Source organism: Triticum dicoccoides, chromosome 4B (genome assembly GCF_002162155.2).
Source record: "Triticum dicoccoides isolate Atlit2015 ecotype Zavitan chromosome 4B, WEW_v2.0, whole genome shotgun sequence".
Classification (NCBI taxonomy): Eukaryota; Viridiplantae; Streptophyta; class Magnoliopsida; order Poales; family Poaceae; genus Triticum; species Triticum dicoccoides.
In genome coordinates, this window is record NC_041387.1 from 342018862 (window position 1) to 342036666 (window position 17805).

The 17805-nt window shown below is 44.2% G+C and overlaps 1 long non-coding RNA gene across 1 annotated transcript; it reads right to left on the reverse strand.

The window, feature by feature from the left end:
- Nucleotides 1-2176: 2176 nt before the first annotated feature.
- On the reverse strand, nt 2177-3783 carry LOC119293614. Its single transcript, XR_005143145.1, has 4 exons — nt 3730-3783; nt 3317-3382; nt 3095-3221; nt 2177-2605 (listed from the first exon to the last, which is right to left on the reverse strand). It is a non-coding gene; the product is annotated as an uncharacterized LOC119293614 (long non-coding RNA).
- Between the last annotated feature and the right edge of the window lie 14022 nt (nt 3784-17805).

The following is a 17805-nucleotide window of genomic DNA, read 5'->3' on the forward strand; positions in this document are numbered from 1 at the left end:
TATTATTCGATCCAATAGAACATTCAGCCTTTTTAGTCACAGATTTCTTTTACACATTCAACAGCAAACAATCAATAATTCTCTCATTTAAATGATCAAATCCAGAAATCACTCAATGAAACTCACAACCACACATACACGTCTGCATGATCCATCAAGTTTGCATACAATCAAAAATAAATACACATGCATCAAAACATGGTGGCAACATCAACTAAAACTATAGTGCACATCTCCAAGCTTCTTCTGATCATGGTCACAACAGCAGCCACCTCAAAAACATTATAAGTGAGATATAGTGGAAGTTAAATGATTGCCAATAAAAAATATCCATTCAAGAGAATAAAATTACACATAAATCCCCAAATACCTCAGTTCAGTAAACACTAAGCATGGCATGGCAAAACTTCCAAAACTTGACTACAACACATCAACCTGATGATGTTCTACTAAGACATTCAACACACCAACAGTACTAGCGTACAGGTACCAACACATCTACTAGCTACTAGTGCAGGTCATGCAATGAACATCTACTGGCTACTAGCACAATTGCACAAGCAATATCAGTAGCAGTAGCTACTAGCACTGCTAGCAGTAACTATTAAGTACTAACTAGTAGCAGCCAACAGCTAGCAGCAGCGAAACTAACACTGTAGTTGCAAAACAGCAATAGTACAGGCTACAGCTAGAGCATCAACAGCAACAGTACATCTACATCTAGACTCTAGGGAGCATCAACAACAACAGTACATCAAATGACACCTTGTTGTGATGTAACAACATGGTACAACTGACTTGCTTGTAGAACAAAGTGTGGATTATATAGAAGAGTAGAGATCTGTGTCCCTTGGAAGCACATCAAATGTTAAAAATCTGGACTGGTTAAATAATAATTGTATTCTTCTCACCAGAATTCGTACTTACATGGAGAGACACTAACATGCAGGAATATGTATGGATTGTCAAAACTTGCATTATCCTACTATCACTAGTACAACAAGCTGCAGGTTGGCATATCCATGAACCATGTACCTCATGACAGATACAATATATCATCAAATTCTCGACTATGACAAGAATTAAACAATTGCACCTCACAAAGGCAAAGCAAAGAATCATGGAGCGAGTAGGAGGGGTAGAAGGCGACCTGAGGAGCTCATCGGAAGTGGTTGTAGCCTAGGCCGAGCTTCACCATCACAACGACAGCCAAGGGAGGCTGCCGAGCCTACCAATGCGTAGCCATCATAGGAGCAGTAGCAGTGTAGCACCACCACTGCCAGACCAGAACTGTTGGAGCGAATCACCATCACATGGGTCACCTCCACCAAAGGATCTAGCAAGGGGTAAAGTCTGCACGTTTCAGTACAAGCTAGTGACGCCAAAAACCAAACAATAGTAAGAAGAAGAGAAACTCTAGGACATGATGATTAGTTGAAGGAAGAGGAACTACATTCAGTAGTGATGTTTCCATCATCCTACTATCACCAATTGAGCAAACTACGGGTTACCATAGTTCTGGAACCATGTACTTCACGACAAATGTATGTAGTAACACAAGATGCATGACACCTAAAGAAAAATTATTCATTCAAGAGACTAGAAATTATACATAGAAGTACTGATGGCCTAAAAATCAATCTACAGATGATAGATAATAATAAACAAACGACAACGACATATTTTCTTCATTATACAAAGAGAAACTAACAGACTCTTATGTGCACGCAGATGCACCAAAAGAAACTAAAGACCACTTATCTTAAGGATTCCACATAGCTGCCGACCATGCTTATCATGCAAGGAAAGAAGCATAGCTTTTTCAGGGGTAATCAATCTACAACCCGATGGATATTAGGACTATCTCGATACAGAATATGAGCATGAGCGATACATCAGGCAGTATACGCGTCTGGAGAGAAAGAATTACGACCCACAAGGAAACAATGATAGCTTCTACCTTCGCATATATTTCAATACCTACTGCTATTGTCATTTATGTCAAATATGCAAGAGGTAAAAATGACAGTTATGTCCATCCATTGCAAACAGACTTGTGAAGAAGAAGATAAACCGCTAATGCACTTCAATCATTAATCCAACATTGCACATAAACCTTGAAAGAAAGTAATAAACCAGCCGCCCAATACAGAACATCATTAGGCCCAAACATTTGGCATATTCAAACATGATGTTGTTCTACGAATACATCAGGTAGTTAATACCTCCATGATGCTACAGGTAGAAAATATCTACTCTATCATATGAGTTTGACTGCGGAGTATACAGGGGAAGACGGTAGCTCAGTCTATCCAATTATCCATACAATGTAAAAGGTCGTGAACATACTAGGCGCAATATTATCACCATTTATAGTACAATAAACTCAGATCTTACAGAACAAATTGACATTATCAGACAATGCAGGAAACTGTGTGTTTTCTCCTAGCCATATCATACACCAAAAGCATAGTGCCCAACAAATGTGAAACCAGACTTGTTATCGGTGAGTATGAGGAGGTCATCGGTACCTATCACAACTGCGCGAGTAGGTCATCATTTGGTACCTCGCACAACTCTACAAGGAGGTCAGCATCATTGATTCCTGAAATTTTAAGTATTGTTCGGTGAACTTAACTCAAACAATAATATGTCTTAGAACGACCAGACTACAAGTGAAGCTTATGATTACAGATACAGAATCTAAACACTGAGTTTAAATATATAAGTTCAGAACGTAAATGTAATCTGATGATGTCCATCACATTCCTATGCTTCCATGATGAATTATACACTTAATAGCTACCAACAAGCATAGGCAATTATGTATGACAAACTAAAACAATTTCTACTCAACATGTGTAGTGGGTTTAACTTTTACAATAAAGTAAATTACAAGATATATCATAAGAATTAATATCCCAAGGAGTAGATCATTGTACATTTTTTCGTCCAACAAAACATGTATGCAAGAGCATGACTAGTGTATTCAACAAGGTGTGGTGTAGCTAGGGAGTTCAAGCGAGGTGACATGTAATTTCTCACAAGCACAAGCTCAGAGCAAGCAAACGGAGGCGGGGAGAAGAGAGCTCACCATGGCTCTCATGTAGCCGACACTGAAGAGGCAGCATGTCCGTTCAACAGAAGATGCCGGGGCCGAGCGAGCCTACCACCACACACCTCGATGAGCCCACCCTTGTACTCTGCAAATCCTGTTGCCGCTGCACATGATAGACAAGAGACATAACATGATAATGTTGATCAAATCAAAGGATAAATCATGTTCGGGAACAAAGAATCAGCTTAGATAGCTCACATTTCATGTCCTGGAAATCATGTCGAGGTACACCGAACAACACCTATCAATCCTCTGCAGTCGCACCTTGATACACAGAGTGAAAAAAAAGAGGTCAATCACCTCCACAAACACCAGCACCTTGAGAAGGAATTGTACAAGGAATTGTGCCAGCTGCCAAAGAAGGAAGGACTCTCTGCTTCATTCATTCTAGACTATTTGCAATTTCAGTTTGGTTTATAATTAGAAATGAATCTTGAACAAAAAGGAAAAGAAAACGTGTTCGTCATATTTGTTCTTCATACAAGAAACTAAAACAACAAGTTGTTTCAGTCAAAGTTGAACGAAAATACGTGTTTAATCGTGCCTAAAATACATCACATCCACATTGCACACCAAATTAACATAGGAAGCAGGGGAGTAGGTCATTGTACCAATCCATCACCTTGATGGAGTTAGGGGAAGAGAAGAAGCAGTTGAGGGAGGCCCATGGCGTCCCTCCCAAGCAGCAGCACAACACATCACGCCCTCTTCTCCCATGGTGACGTCCTGGTTCAAAAGAGAGATGAGAAGGGGGTCAGACAGAGAGCAGAAGAAGAAAAGATGAGAGGAGAAAGGGATTCAGATATCAAAATGTCAAACTAGCATTCAGATATCAAAATGTCAGACTAGCAAAATGTCCAACTAGCATTCAGAGATCAAAATGTCAGAAGTTCACACACACCAACACCAAATCATACTTCTTCTATCAACTATAAATCGACTTATTGGGGTTTCTACGATTTTTTACCAAATGTTTTTGCTTCACAAAAAGCTAACAGTTGGTCCTGAATTTTATCTCCACCGGGATGTCAATCAACCACAACAAAACTGTATAAACTGTAGGTTTTTAAAATTATTTGCAGAACGTTTAGAGAAATAGACATGACAGTTTTACTCATAAACACTACTAAAGCTTTGATAAACACACTAGTAACTACTGCCTCTGTACCAAAATACAAGAAGTTTTTGCAAGTATGGAGGGAGTAGTTGCCTGGCAATTGCCTTTTCTTGCCCTAACGGCTCAATTGAAATGTGACACTGCCTAGTACAGTAATATAGACCGGAGTGACAGATCTTCTAAATTAAAGAGCATTGCATAGTCCATGCATGTAGTTGCTCAATGACAGTCAAATAGTGAATACTCGAACCGGAATGCAGGGCCAAAATCTACACGGTCGGCAAAATCTACACGACGACGCCCGGCGTACGGTGCGGTTGAGTCCTACTGTGTAGCTGATATTGATGATTAGTAGCAAAGGGAATGCAACTGCTTTGCCCTCAGGTTAATATGTTACCTCGAGAGACACTGAGTTGTAGAAGAAATGCCAGGTGCACGCGCACATCGCTCCACCAAGAAGTGGAACCTGTTATTGGGCAGAAATGCAAACTTGTTAGTGAGGAAGCACACGAACTGTTATCAACAAAACTTTGCTGCTTGCAATAGCCATCTCAATGGAATGGATGCACACTTCAATAAGGAGGGTTCCTGAAGAAACCGCATATGCTCAGTTTATGACGAAGAAATCATTGGGTGAGGTGAACCAAATCATCTTCCAGAATCTCAATGACATGCAAAGCTTGCAACTGAATCTTAACTGAACCTTGTGATGGAATGGTACAGAATGCAGTGCAATAATAGAACAACATGTTCAGAATCACAACAAATGCTACTACTGACTAATAACTGGACTTGCCAAGTTTGGATCTACGAGAACGCCCTGGTGCCCGCCATTGACGTTGATTAACCGCTACATCTACATGAACACATCGCTTGCTTGATTGGTTTGGTTGACTTCTAATGGTGCTACGACTACATGGACACGAAATGGGGATCTGGCTACCTAATGACACAACTACAGATCAAACTGCTATGGGGATCTTGGGTGGGAGAGGAGAGGGCAGCGTCGCCTGAATCGCACCTGATGCCTGGTTCACCTAAGCTTGAACGTGAAGGAGGAGAGGGCAGCATTGCCGCGCCGCCGCTTTTGGCCGGTGACCGGAAGGCGGAGCTGCCGGAGCTGATCACCGACGAGAACTTGGTGGACTTGCACCTGGACCTCGACTGCCCCTGACGTGCACGGGCGCCGAAGATGTCGTCGAAGAAGCCCTCCTCGGTGGGCACGGCTACCGTCGCTGGCCTGCCACGGTGGCACAAGGCGTCGGCGCCACCGCCGTAGGAGTAGTACGGGTACTGGCCGTCGTGGCCGGCCGCGACGGCGTGGTAGGCGGCGGCGGCGTGGTAGTCAGCAGCAGTGGTGGGACGCGAGAGCTTCGAGAGGTGGGAGGGAGAGGGGAGGGGGAGCTTGATCTGAGGGAGGGAGACGGCGGTGGGAGGGATCGAGGGGAGCGCCGTCGATGGCGGCGGCGAGGAGATGGGGGAAGGAGGGGTGTGATGGGAGGAGGGGATCGATGGGATCTTGGTAGGGTTTGGGTGGGTGGATGCGGGTCGGGTTTTCTTTTTCATTTTCTTTTTTTCTGTACATAAATGGTTGGATGGATGGATGGATGGATGTGGTATGGAGAGATGGATGGATGGATGGGCGCCATGTCATCGATCCGTGTGACAATGAATTCCACCAATAGGAATAGAGCACATATAATAGTGTTTTTTCTTTTGTTTTTCTTCTACTTTTTGACATGAAAAAATCAAATATTGATATCATATTGTGCACAAGAGTGCATCTTGGAATGTCAAACAATGTTGCGTAAGGAAGTTTTCATTTTCTTTGGACGAAAACTCAATTTTCCATTTTTCGAGTGCCCAAAGTGGGTTTAATTGTGAAGGGCCTACCAAATATTTGTTGCAAAATTGGACCAAATCATTTTTCTAAAATATTGGGCCATATTAATGCACAATTGACCAAATGGTTGGGTGTCAAAAGTTTTTATCCACCTCTTGTGAAAAAGTCAAATTTTCGCCGATTCAGCAAGAAGTGAGTCAAATTTGAACTGCAGCTACCTCGTAGGTTCCTCTTTATTTTTTTAAAAAAATCATTTCTAGGTACTTAAGTATCTATTTAATCAGAGAAACACCAAAAAATTCCAAGATTCAACCACTAGCTAGGAACAGTCATTCCTGCTGTTTTGACCACATTTTGAAACGGGCATAAAAAATTAAAAAAAATAAAAAAAAATGGAAAACCTTCGCATTATGTCATTATATGTGACCAAGTTACCAGGTAAAATAATAAACTTGTAATACGACAATTATTTTAAAAAAATGTTCTCAGAAACGAGCTATCATGTGTGAAGATAGGTTTCCGCCGAACTCATCTCGGACCGACCGATTTGGAGAATTCGGTCTCACCGATTTGTCCCAGGCCATTGCACTTGTATTTTTTGGTCTAACCGAAACATACAAATTAGTGTGACCGAGTTCATTTCTCTGTGAAACCCTAGCAATCTCGGAGTCACCGAACTATGCCTCGGTCTGACCGATCTCACATGTTCAGACTCTAAAAGTTGCTTCGGCGTCACTGAGTTGGACATATCGGTAGCTCCAAAATGATTTTTGCAGGAAACTAAAACTAAATTTTTGACTCATTTGTTTTGCAAAATCTCTGCACTTTGTGATGCTCATCCACTCTATCTCAACACTATCTATTCACAGGGTCAGCTTTCAGTGTTAGCTATGTCAGACAATAGTGACAGCCAGAACAGATCTAAGGAACAGGTACACCTGAGTGAGGGCACTAGTCCCTCTAACAGCAGTTATGATGATGGGAGCAGAAGAACTCCTAGCAACCTACCTAAGGCTGCAACCAGGCAGAAGAATAAGAAAACCTCTGACTTAGAAGATGAAGACTTTGTGGTTGATGACGAGGTCACCTAAAAGAAGAAAGTTGTCGAGAAAGAGTTTGGCACTGCAACTTCAACCAAGCCAGGTCTGAAGAAGAAGGCGCCTGCCAGAAGGATCCCCATGTCCAAAGTCAGATCCTCAACGCAGGAAGCAATTAATCTCACCCTTGAGCCAAAAGAAAAGGAGGCTGTTGAGGGCAAGAAGAGAAAGGAATGGGTCAAGAATACCATGGCTAGAGTCATTGGAAAGCCATCCATGATCAGGTCATATGATGAAGAGGAGGAGGAAGAGCCAGCCGCACCTCCTGCCAAGACCAAGAAGCTGATGGGGGATGCCATCAAGTCTTGGTCTGCTCCATCAAAGCCCAAGACTACCCCCAAGGCTGATGCTGCTGCACAAGCTTCTATGCCATCAGCACCCAAAAGATCAACAAGGAATATTCCAGCCGCTGAGAAGAACAAGGCCCCAGTGCCTCAAGTGAGAAGAAGAAGATGCCCAAGTGCTCAAATAGTTAAAACCCAAGATACCAGATCATGATTATACACATCCAGTTACTGAGAATATGAAGCTGAGGAAAGATGCAGGTCTCGGGCTATGGAGACAGACAAACCCATATGCTACCAGGAGAAGGACGATTGTAGATTACAGGTTCCATACCAAGGAGCAGCAGGACTTCTATGAGACAATACTCTTGGACAAGAAGCCCATAGTCGGTGACATGAGATGGGTTGATTGGGAGTACATTGAAAACAATGCAGATTATTTCCCAAGAGTTCATGACAGCTTCAGACTGACTGGAGTTGATAAGTTTGTTGGTCAGAAACTCACCAAATGGAATGATGAGATGGTGATGCATTTCTACTCCACTGCACATTTCTACCCAGATGGAAAAATTGTCTGGATGACAGAGGATACAAGGTACCAATCTTCTGTTGCTGAGTGTGCCAAGACAATCAATGCCCCTGAAAAACAAGAAGATGACATAGATGTTTATGCCAAACCTAGGAAAGGATACAACTCCATGGCACACATGTACAAGGAGATTCCTAATGCTGCCTTGGAGACTCACAAGTATGGCTCAGTATATTATCTATTGTCTGGGCTGCCCACCATCAACACTATTCTAAAGCACATATTTTTTCCCAAGTGTGGAGATGACATGATGATTAGAGGACATTCAATAAACCTGCTGCATATGTTTGATGTGCCAGAGAAGTTCAAGGTAATGACCTTGATAGTTGAGACAATAAAGAGGACTAATGATGATCAGAAGAGATCATGTGGCTATGGTCCACACATGTAGATGCTCATCAACTCTAAGATGGGAAAAGGCATATATCTTTTGGACAAGGAGCACCTTCCTCTGTTGCCTGAATTTGAGGACAATGAGGTTGTCATGGATGCTTCACATCCTACATCAGTAGAGGCCCAGGAGAAGAGGGAAAAAGAAAAGGCAGAGAAGGCAGCACAAACTTCACAAATTCCAGATGCTTCATCTGTACACCTCAACACCAAGCAGGATCAGCTTAGCTATCTGCTTGAGGCCACTGTGAGAATTGAGAAAGGATTGGCAACCCTGACACAAAATCAAGAGAGTCTTGAGAGGATCATTGAGACAAAGTTTTATGATCTAGACTTGAAGGTCACAGAGATCCGGACTACAGTTGAGCAATTCCAGGAAGAAGCTGGAGAGAGAAGAGGGAGAGCTACAACTGAAGTTTTCAGAGAATGCCAAGGGCACAAAGGTCTATGGCTGTGCCAACCAGTGACACTAGGGCTGCTACTTCAGCACTAGCAGCTATAGCCTCAGTTGCTCCTCCAATTGCAACTCCACCAACTCCATAGACCTCTTCAGATGCATTTGTTGCAGGACTCCTCTCCATGCCACCTTCACACACCAGAGCTCCCGGAGATCGTGCTTAGAGAGCCGCATATCACTATGCATTTTCAAGCTTTTTGTTAACTTGTTGCCAAAGGGGGAAAAGTGTATCGATTATAAGCTTCGAGAGAGAGTGTGTGTTTTGCTTGTTTTGCCTCTCTTTCTACTGGTCTACTTGCTTGTTTGGTTGATACACTATTTGTTCTTGTGTGTGAGATACTCCTATGATCATGTGTTTGATCATATTATGCTTTAATGTGTGCTTGAATGATGATATTCTATCTCTTATGTATGATCATTCATATCTTGCCTTGGTGATGAGTGCATATTTTATATTCTATCATTGTGAGCGCTCCACCAAGATGTATGTGACATGGAAGAGTAACCCATGATCCTAATCGATTGTGCATTTGCATTCAAAAGCAATATTTAAATAATGCACAAATTTAGGGGGAGCTCTTGCTTATCACATACTTCTCAAAGCGACGATGTACTTCATTTATATTATCATTTGTTGAAGCTTTGATCTATATGTTGTCCTCAATTACCAAAAAGGAGGAGATTGAAAGTGAAACTAATCCCCGGGTGGTTTTGGTAATTCATAACAACATATAGCTCATTGAACTAATATCCATTCAAGATTAATGTTTCAAAAAGTTCAGTGGTTGGCATGTCATGGACTAGATATGTGGACCCCTCAAAAAGCTAAGGACACATATTGGCAAAAGCTCAAGACTCTTCATTTTCATTTTAGTGATCCAAGATCACATTGAGTCCATAGGAAAAGCCAATACTATTAAAAGGGGATGAGGTGTTGCTTAATGGCTTGCTTGCTCAAAATGCTTAGTGATATGCTCCAAAAGCCCTCAACCACTTTCTCATTTCCACATATGTCCTAAACCTAAAGTCAAACTCGGCCCCATCGATTTTATCTATCCGGCGCCACCAAGTTCACTTGAAATAGCCATATCTAGAAACCCTAATCAGTTCGGTCTTACCGATAGGGATCTCGGTCTCACCGAGATGGGATTGCAAACTCTCTGTTTCCCTTCATAATGTTTCGGTCTTACCAAGATGAGCGATCAGTCCCACCGAGTTCACAATGCAAACTCTCTGTTTCCTTTTTGTAATGTTTCGGTCTCACCAAAATGAGCGATAGGTCCCACCGAGTTTGCTTGACCAAGTCTCTGTTTGCTTATTACTGAAATCGGTCTCACCGAGTTCACGTGATCGGTCTCACCGAAATGAGGTTTTGTCCTAACACTAGCACATGAGTAACACAAAGTTGATATTGTCGGTCCCACCGAAAACCCTAACATTTACATTTTGAACCAGATCGGTCCCACCGAGTTTCACTATTCAGTCTCACCGAGTTTGGTAAATTGTGTGTAACAGTTAGATTTTTTGTGGAGGCTATATATACCCCTCCACCCCCTTCTCCATTTCTGAGAGAGCCATCAGAACGTGCCTACACTTCCACTACTCATTTTCTGAGAGAGAACCACCTACTGATGTGTTGAGACCAAGACATTCCAAACCTACCACCAGAATCTTGATCTCTATCCTTCACCAAGTTGCTTTCCACTCAAATCATCTTTCCACCATATCCAAATCTGTGAGAGAGAGTTGAGGGTTGGGGAGACTATCATTTGAAGCACAAGTGCAAGGAGTTCATCATCAACACACCATCTATTACCTTTTGGAGAGTGGTGTCTCCTAGATTCGTTAGGTGTCACTTGGGAGCCTCCCTCAAGATTGTGGAGTTGAACCAAGGAGTTTGTAAGGGCAAGGAGATCGCCTACTTCGTGAAGATCTACCCAAGTGAGGCAAGTCCTTCATGGGTGATGGCCATGGTGGGATAGACAAGGTTGCTTCTTCATGGACCCTTCGTGGGTGGAGCCCTCCATGGACTCGCGCAACCATTACCCTTTGTGGGTTGAAGTATAAATCAACGTGGATGTACGATAGCACCACCTGTCGGAACCATGCCAAAAATCTCCATGTCTACATTGTGTTTGCTCCCTCCAAACTCCTCCCTTTTACCTTCATCTGCAATGATTTACATTCCGCTGCTATACTCTTAGGATTGCATGTGTAGGTTGATTTCTTGACTTGTGTTAAGTTGCTAAAATCTGCCAAGACTTAAACTTGGGAAAAGGAAAGATTTTTATTTGGTCAAGTAGTCTAATCACTCCCCCCCCCTCTAGACATACTTTCGATCCTACATGACGCAGCTTTCTTGAGGCCATGAGTAGGCCAAAGAGCAACTTTTGCATGCCCGAATACCTCGACCTAGTCCCCTGCCAAAGAGAGCAAACAAAGTACTATCGGAATCGTGGCTCCGTGGACCCAAACGAGGTTCGAACTCTGGCGCGTGTGCGAAGATCTAACCCAGCTTCAGCCCCAAGATCATAGCCTCATGGCTTGACCTCGTCGAGTTTGTGCGAGCGGGGAAAAGAGTGGAGACGACAGTTTACCCAGGTTCGCGCCACCTTGCGGTGTAAAACCCTACTCCTGCATTATGGTGGATTGCCTCGCGAGGAGGATGAGAATGAACTAGTACAAGTGGATGAGTGATACGTCTCCATCGTATCTACTTTTCCAAACACTTTTGCCCTTGTTTTGGACTCTAACTTGCAAGATTTGAATGGAACTAACCCGGACTGACGTTGTTTTGAGCAGAATTGCCATGGTGTTACTTTTGTACAGAAATAAAAGTTCTCGGAATGACCTGATATTTCACGGAGATTATTTTTGGAATTAATAAAAAATATTGGTGACAGAATCAAGACCAGGAGGCCCACACCCTGTCCACGAGGGTGGGGGCCCTCCCCCTGCCTCGTGGGCCCCATGATGCTCCACCGACTTCAACTCCAACTCCATATATTCACGTTCGGGGAGAAAAAAAATCAGAGAGAAGGATTCATTGTGTTTTACAATACAGAGCCGCCGCCAAGCCCTAATCTCTCTCGGGAGGGCTGGTCTGGATTCCGTTCGGGGCTCCGGAGAGGGGAATCTGTCGCCGTCGTCATTGAGGGAGTCCTGGATTAAGGGGTCCTCGGATAGCCGAACTATGTACTTTGGCCGGACTATTGGACTATGAAGATACCAGATTGAAGACTTTGTCCCATGTCCGGATGGGACTCTCCTTTGCATGGAAGGCAAGCTTGGCAATTCGGATATGTAGATCTCCTTCTCTGTAACTGACTCTGTGTAACCCTAGCCCCCTCCGGTGTCTATATAAATCGGAGGGTTTAGTTCGTAGGACAACAACAATCATAATCATAGGCTAGGATCTATGGTTTAGCCTCTACGATCTCATGGTAGATCAACTCTTGTAATACTCATATCATCAAGATCAATCAAGCAGGAAGTAGGGTATTACCTCCATCGAGAGGGCCCGAACCTGGGTAAAATATCGTGTCCCCTGCCTCCTGTTACCATTAGCCTTAGATGCATAGTTCGGGACCCCCTACCCGAGATCTGCCGGTTTTGACACCGACATTGGTGCTTTCATTGAGAGTTCCACCGTGCTTTCGCGATAAGGCTCGATGGCTCGCCTTGTTGTCAAGGACAACATCACCTCTGGAGGAACCCTAGCTGTATGCCAGACTCTCCGGTTGGGCAGTTTCGTTATGGCCGCCCGTTCGGCTGCCACGCCGACGGTGACTTCTCAGGTCATCAAGAATAGCCTCCACGTCAGCTCGGAATTCACCGAGTAGATGGATCCAATGGAGCTCTCTTCCATGAACGAGCTCTTGGATCGCATCGCCGCCCTAGGAGTCGCTACGGACTATGATCGGATCGGGCTTAAACCCGACCAAAGGGAGATTAACTCTCCGCCGGTCACCCATCAGATAACGGTGGTGGAGGAACAAAACAGCGATTCTTACTCTATTTTGAGGACGAACTATGTCCGGATTCCTGAGCTCTCTGAGTCGGACACCCGTCTACGGGAGAACATGGCCCGGGCTCCGAACTTAGAATCGGGTAACGGGCCACAAATATTAGGCAACATCCCGGAGTCCGAGCTGCCAAGCTCGGGGGCTCCCTTGCCCCTGGGTCTCAAATTGGGTAAGGATTTGGACTTAAGTCAACCCACCCACCCAGACACAATTGATCTTTCCCACATTAGACAAGAGCCCAAAGAGACAGTACATCACTTCTGGGCCAGATTCCTCCTTGTAATGAGCAAGGTTCAGGACTGTCACGAGAAAGACGCAATCTCATTATTTTGCGAAAATTGCACGGACAAGGGAATCCTCAACGCCATAAGTCACCGTGACATATCACACTTCACCGACTTGGCGGCCATAGTGCAGAAGTACTGTGCGATGGAAAGCGCCTGGAAAACCCAAACGAAATTCTGGGATCCCCCGGCTCTAACTAAACCCCTCGTCCGAACTAAAAGGGTGCTATCGCAAGTCACCCAATCCAATTACAAAGAAGCCAAAGCCTCTACTGGGTGTGGAACCGTACTGGAGTGATGGCTCAACAGGCCATGCAAAATTCACAGCACACCGGGCATCATACCAACACACAGCCTTAGAGCATGTTGGATACTCCGACAGGTGGCCAAGAGCGGGGAGGACCTTCTCATCAACAATACCGCAGAGCACCATCCCGCAGAGAATAACAACACAGTACTGACAGTCTTCGAGACTTTCGCCTCAAACAATAGGCGTAAGCGCGTGCTCCGCAGCCTCGCCGAAGCCTGCCAAGTCGCAGCAATAAACCCGTGGAATGATACAGCCATAACCTTCAATGCCAGCGACGAACCGCAATTCCGAACAATCCGAGCACTAGACTGGACGGCTTCCGGCTTACTAAAGTTCTCATGGACGGCGGCAGCTGATTAAACCTCATCTATGAGGAAACTCTTAACACAATGGAAATAGATAAGAGCCGCATTGAGCAAAGCAGTACGACCTTGTAACATCCCAAATTTTCAATTTGGAATGTTATACACTAGATCATTATTGCATATCATATTTTATTTTGTTTTTGGCCTAATCAACAAATTCTACGCAACTCGAGGACCCTCGGAGAGAGTTGGGGATTTCGTTATTTTCATATTTGAGTTTTTCTCATATTTGAAAATACGATCATTTGATTTTATTTATTTTATCTTCAATTATTTCTATCATAAAAATATGAGAGAGGGAATAAAATGATTTTCCCAAAATAAAGAAATATTGAGGATTTAATAAAAAAATCAAATAAGATTTATTTTGGAGTTTTCGCTATTTTATTTGAATTTAGGAAAATTGCATGTTTTTCAAAACTGCATTTTAGGGCAAAGAAAATGTTCACCTCGCTCTAAATATTTTATTTAGACGGTGAAAATTTGTTTTGGCATTTTTAGATTTTTTTATTTATTTTTCTAGGATTTATTTTCTGTTCGGTGGAATTGTTTAAAAAAAATACCAGCGCCTGACTGGGCCGAAGGCCTAGCTGAGCCGGCCCAACCGCAGCCGCCGTCTCCCACTCCGGATCAGGACCGGAGTCCCGATCGCCGATGCCGCCGCAACCGCCCCCTCCCGCAAGCCACCGCCACCCCTCCTTTATAAACCGACCCCCCTAGAGCCCCAAGCCGGAGCCGCCACCGCCGCAAACCACCGTCGCCTTAAGCCGCCGCCCGTCGCCGCCGCCCCGCCACCCCATGTTGCCCCGCAGCCCCGGAACCCGCTGGACTTCGCCGGAGCCCGAGCCGAGGTAGCCGCCCCGCCGCCCCGGTTCTTTTTTAGAAAACCCTAGGTTTTATTTTTTTAGATCGGTTTATTTTTTTCCGTTTTATTTATTTAGCAAGCGTTCGCTCGTTCGTTCGTTTTAACGGACAAGTTCACCATTTAGTTTCAGTTAACAAACGTTCGTTCGTTAATCTGTTCGTCAGTTTTTCTTTTTCTCGGTTTTCCGCGATTATTTCTGATCGCGATTTCTGATCCGATTTTCGTCCTAGTATAACTTTTCGCTCGTTTATCGGAATCAGGCGATTCAAGCACCTAGAGTTTCGTCTCGAAACCCTCTTTCCGTTTAACCAACTCAAACAAGTTTTTGCTACTGTAAAATTTGACTTAGGTCCAGATTAGTAAACGAAGCTTGTTTCTTTCGCCGTTTGTGTTTCGTTACTTCGTTCGTTTTGATTCTTTTTGCAAACCAGAGTTTTTAAGTTGAACTTTCTAGTTAGTTCTCTTATTTGAGTTTTACCTGTGCATTAGACGAGTACTTATTGTATGCTTGTTTGTTTACGATAGAGTATGTGGAGTGCACTGCTTGCTACTTCGAATCCCTAGGTTTCACGGATCATCAGCAAGGCAAGTAACACTTTGATCATACCTCTTTACTACCTAGTTTTATTGCATTAGATCAATCCTCAAACATTGCATGATTAGGATCTAATTAATATGTGGGTTTTGGGAAGTAGATGAGGTAGTACCTATTACCTATTTTATTATCAAACCCTTGGGAGGTACTTCTACGTTTGCTCATTATGCCATGTTATGCTAGTAGACGTGGATTGGGTGAGTGTATCGATGACAGATGTGAGATTGTTATTTAATGGTTTATTTAAGGTGGCAACTTTAATACACATCTGGGTGGATTGAGGCACCTGGGTATTCCAGCGATTGCCTGTTTTCTTTATGGACCGCCACCCAGGCTCAAAGGGGTCATGAGATTATTCATGCTAGAAACTTCCGTGTGCAGCCACAAGCTACTATGGGCTCTAGCATAGTTGATTAAGTCGTGCGAATTCTTACAATGGTAGACTAGCAGATGTAGGGGAAAGTAGGTGTAACTATCTACCCGATCGTAAGGTGCTAGTGCTTCTTAAAGACTATGTCTCGGTCATCCGTTTCTCAAACACCATGTAGTGCGAGAAATCCAACGGGGGAGATCGAGTCTTGTGGGGAAAAGTGCGCAAACCTCTGCAGAGTGTATAAACTAATCATGGTTAGCCGTGTCCCTGGTTATGGACGTTTTGAGTATCTGGTACTTGGATTATCATGTGAATCTCATCATGTTACTTTAATTGATTTTGTTGGGTTTAATGATGATGCTTAATTGGGATTGAGAGGATGTTTATCTTCTCAATGTTTAACAACCACCATGATAGTTAAATAAGTTTATTCCTTTGAAGTAGGGAAAATTTTACTTTATACAAAAGTAACCATAGAGCTTTCCACCAGCCATATATGCATGTAGTATAGCTATTCTTTCATTACTCTCTATGTGTTACATTGCCAGTATATTCCATGTGTTGACCCGTTTTCGAGCTGCAACATTCATGTTGCAGACTTTTCAGACGACGAGTAAGGTGCCTTAGGTCGTGGTTCTATACTCAGTGATGCCGTTGGAGTTGATGGACTCACTTATCTTCCAAGCCTTCCGTTGTTATTGTTATTAGATGGCCTTAAGCCATATTTATTGTAATAAGTTCTCTTTTGAAACATTCGATGTAATAAGTTTGTGATTGCTACTCTGTTATACATCCTTCAAGTACTATGCGTGTCAGCATTACTGATCCAGGGATGACACTAAAGCACAGAGATCAGACTGTTTGAGGTCTGGTCGCTACAGACCTTCAGGGGAATTATCCCTAGTCGGGAGGCACGATGCGCAAGAAAAATTACACTGGACGTGGTATTCGGTATGTCAGAGAATTATAGGTCTAAGGAAATTACATTCCAAGTGGCCCTGTTTAACAGTGGATACCACGCCCTTTTAGGGCGGGATGCATTCACAAGCTTCCAAGCCATACCCCATTACAGGTACATGAAGCTTAAGATGCCTGGGCCCAATAGAATCATCACTCTAGCCAGTGATCTGGACATAGAACTCCGTGCCAAAAATAAAACCGCCGCACTAGCCCTAGAGGCATTATCCAAAGCCCTCATGGCCGAAGAGTTAACTGCGATGCGCTTCACGGTGGACAGGAACGACATGATACTCGACAAGTGACCCAGGTCCACCTCTTTTAAACCAGCAGAAAAAATAGTCAAATTCCAGGTCCACCCGATGGACCCTACAAAAACAGCATCAATTGGGGCACAGCTAAACCCCACAATAGACGCCACACTATGTAACGTCCCCGATTCGATGTGCCAGGTGTCTGTCAGTTATTCGCCATCGTTGCCATGTCATTTGCTTGTGTGTTGCATTTTGCCACGTCATCACGTGCATTGCATTGCATACGTGTTCGTTTCTTGCATCCGAGCATTTTCCCCATTGTCCGTTTTGCAATCCGGCACTCCTATGCCCTCCGGCGTCCCCCTTTTGTCTCTCGTTGTGAGCGGGTGTTAAGCATTCTCGGAATGGCCCGAGGTTTGCCAAGTGGCCTTGGTATAGCACCGATAGACCGCCTGTCAAGTTTCGTGCCATTTGGAGGTCGTTTGGTACTCCAACCGTTATCCGCGTAGCCCGAAACCCCCTTTCTCTTTGCAGCCAACACCCCTTTCAAAGTGGCCCAAAACCCATCTAACTCCCCTCCATGCACTCGGTTGTTCGATCACGATCATGTGGGTGAAAACCGCTCCTCATTTGGACACTCCTAGCTCCCAGAATCTATAAATATGCCCTCCCCCAAAAACCCCGCAGTCCAACCCTAGCCTTCTTCCATCCCGCGCCGCCGGACACGTCCGGTCCGGCCGGACAAAAATCCCGCCACCTCGCCTCAAACAATAGCGAGACGCCACATCAGCGCCGCCGCCTCCCTCCTCCAATCGCCGGCTACCACCTCACCGTCTCTCTCCTCTCTCCACCGCGCGGCCCGCGGGGCCGGGACCGGGCCCG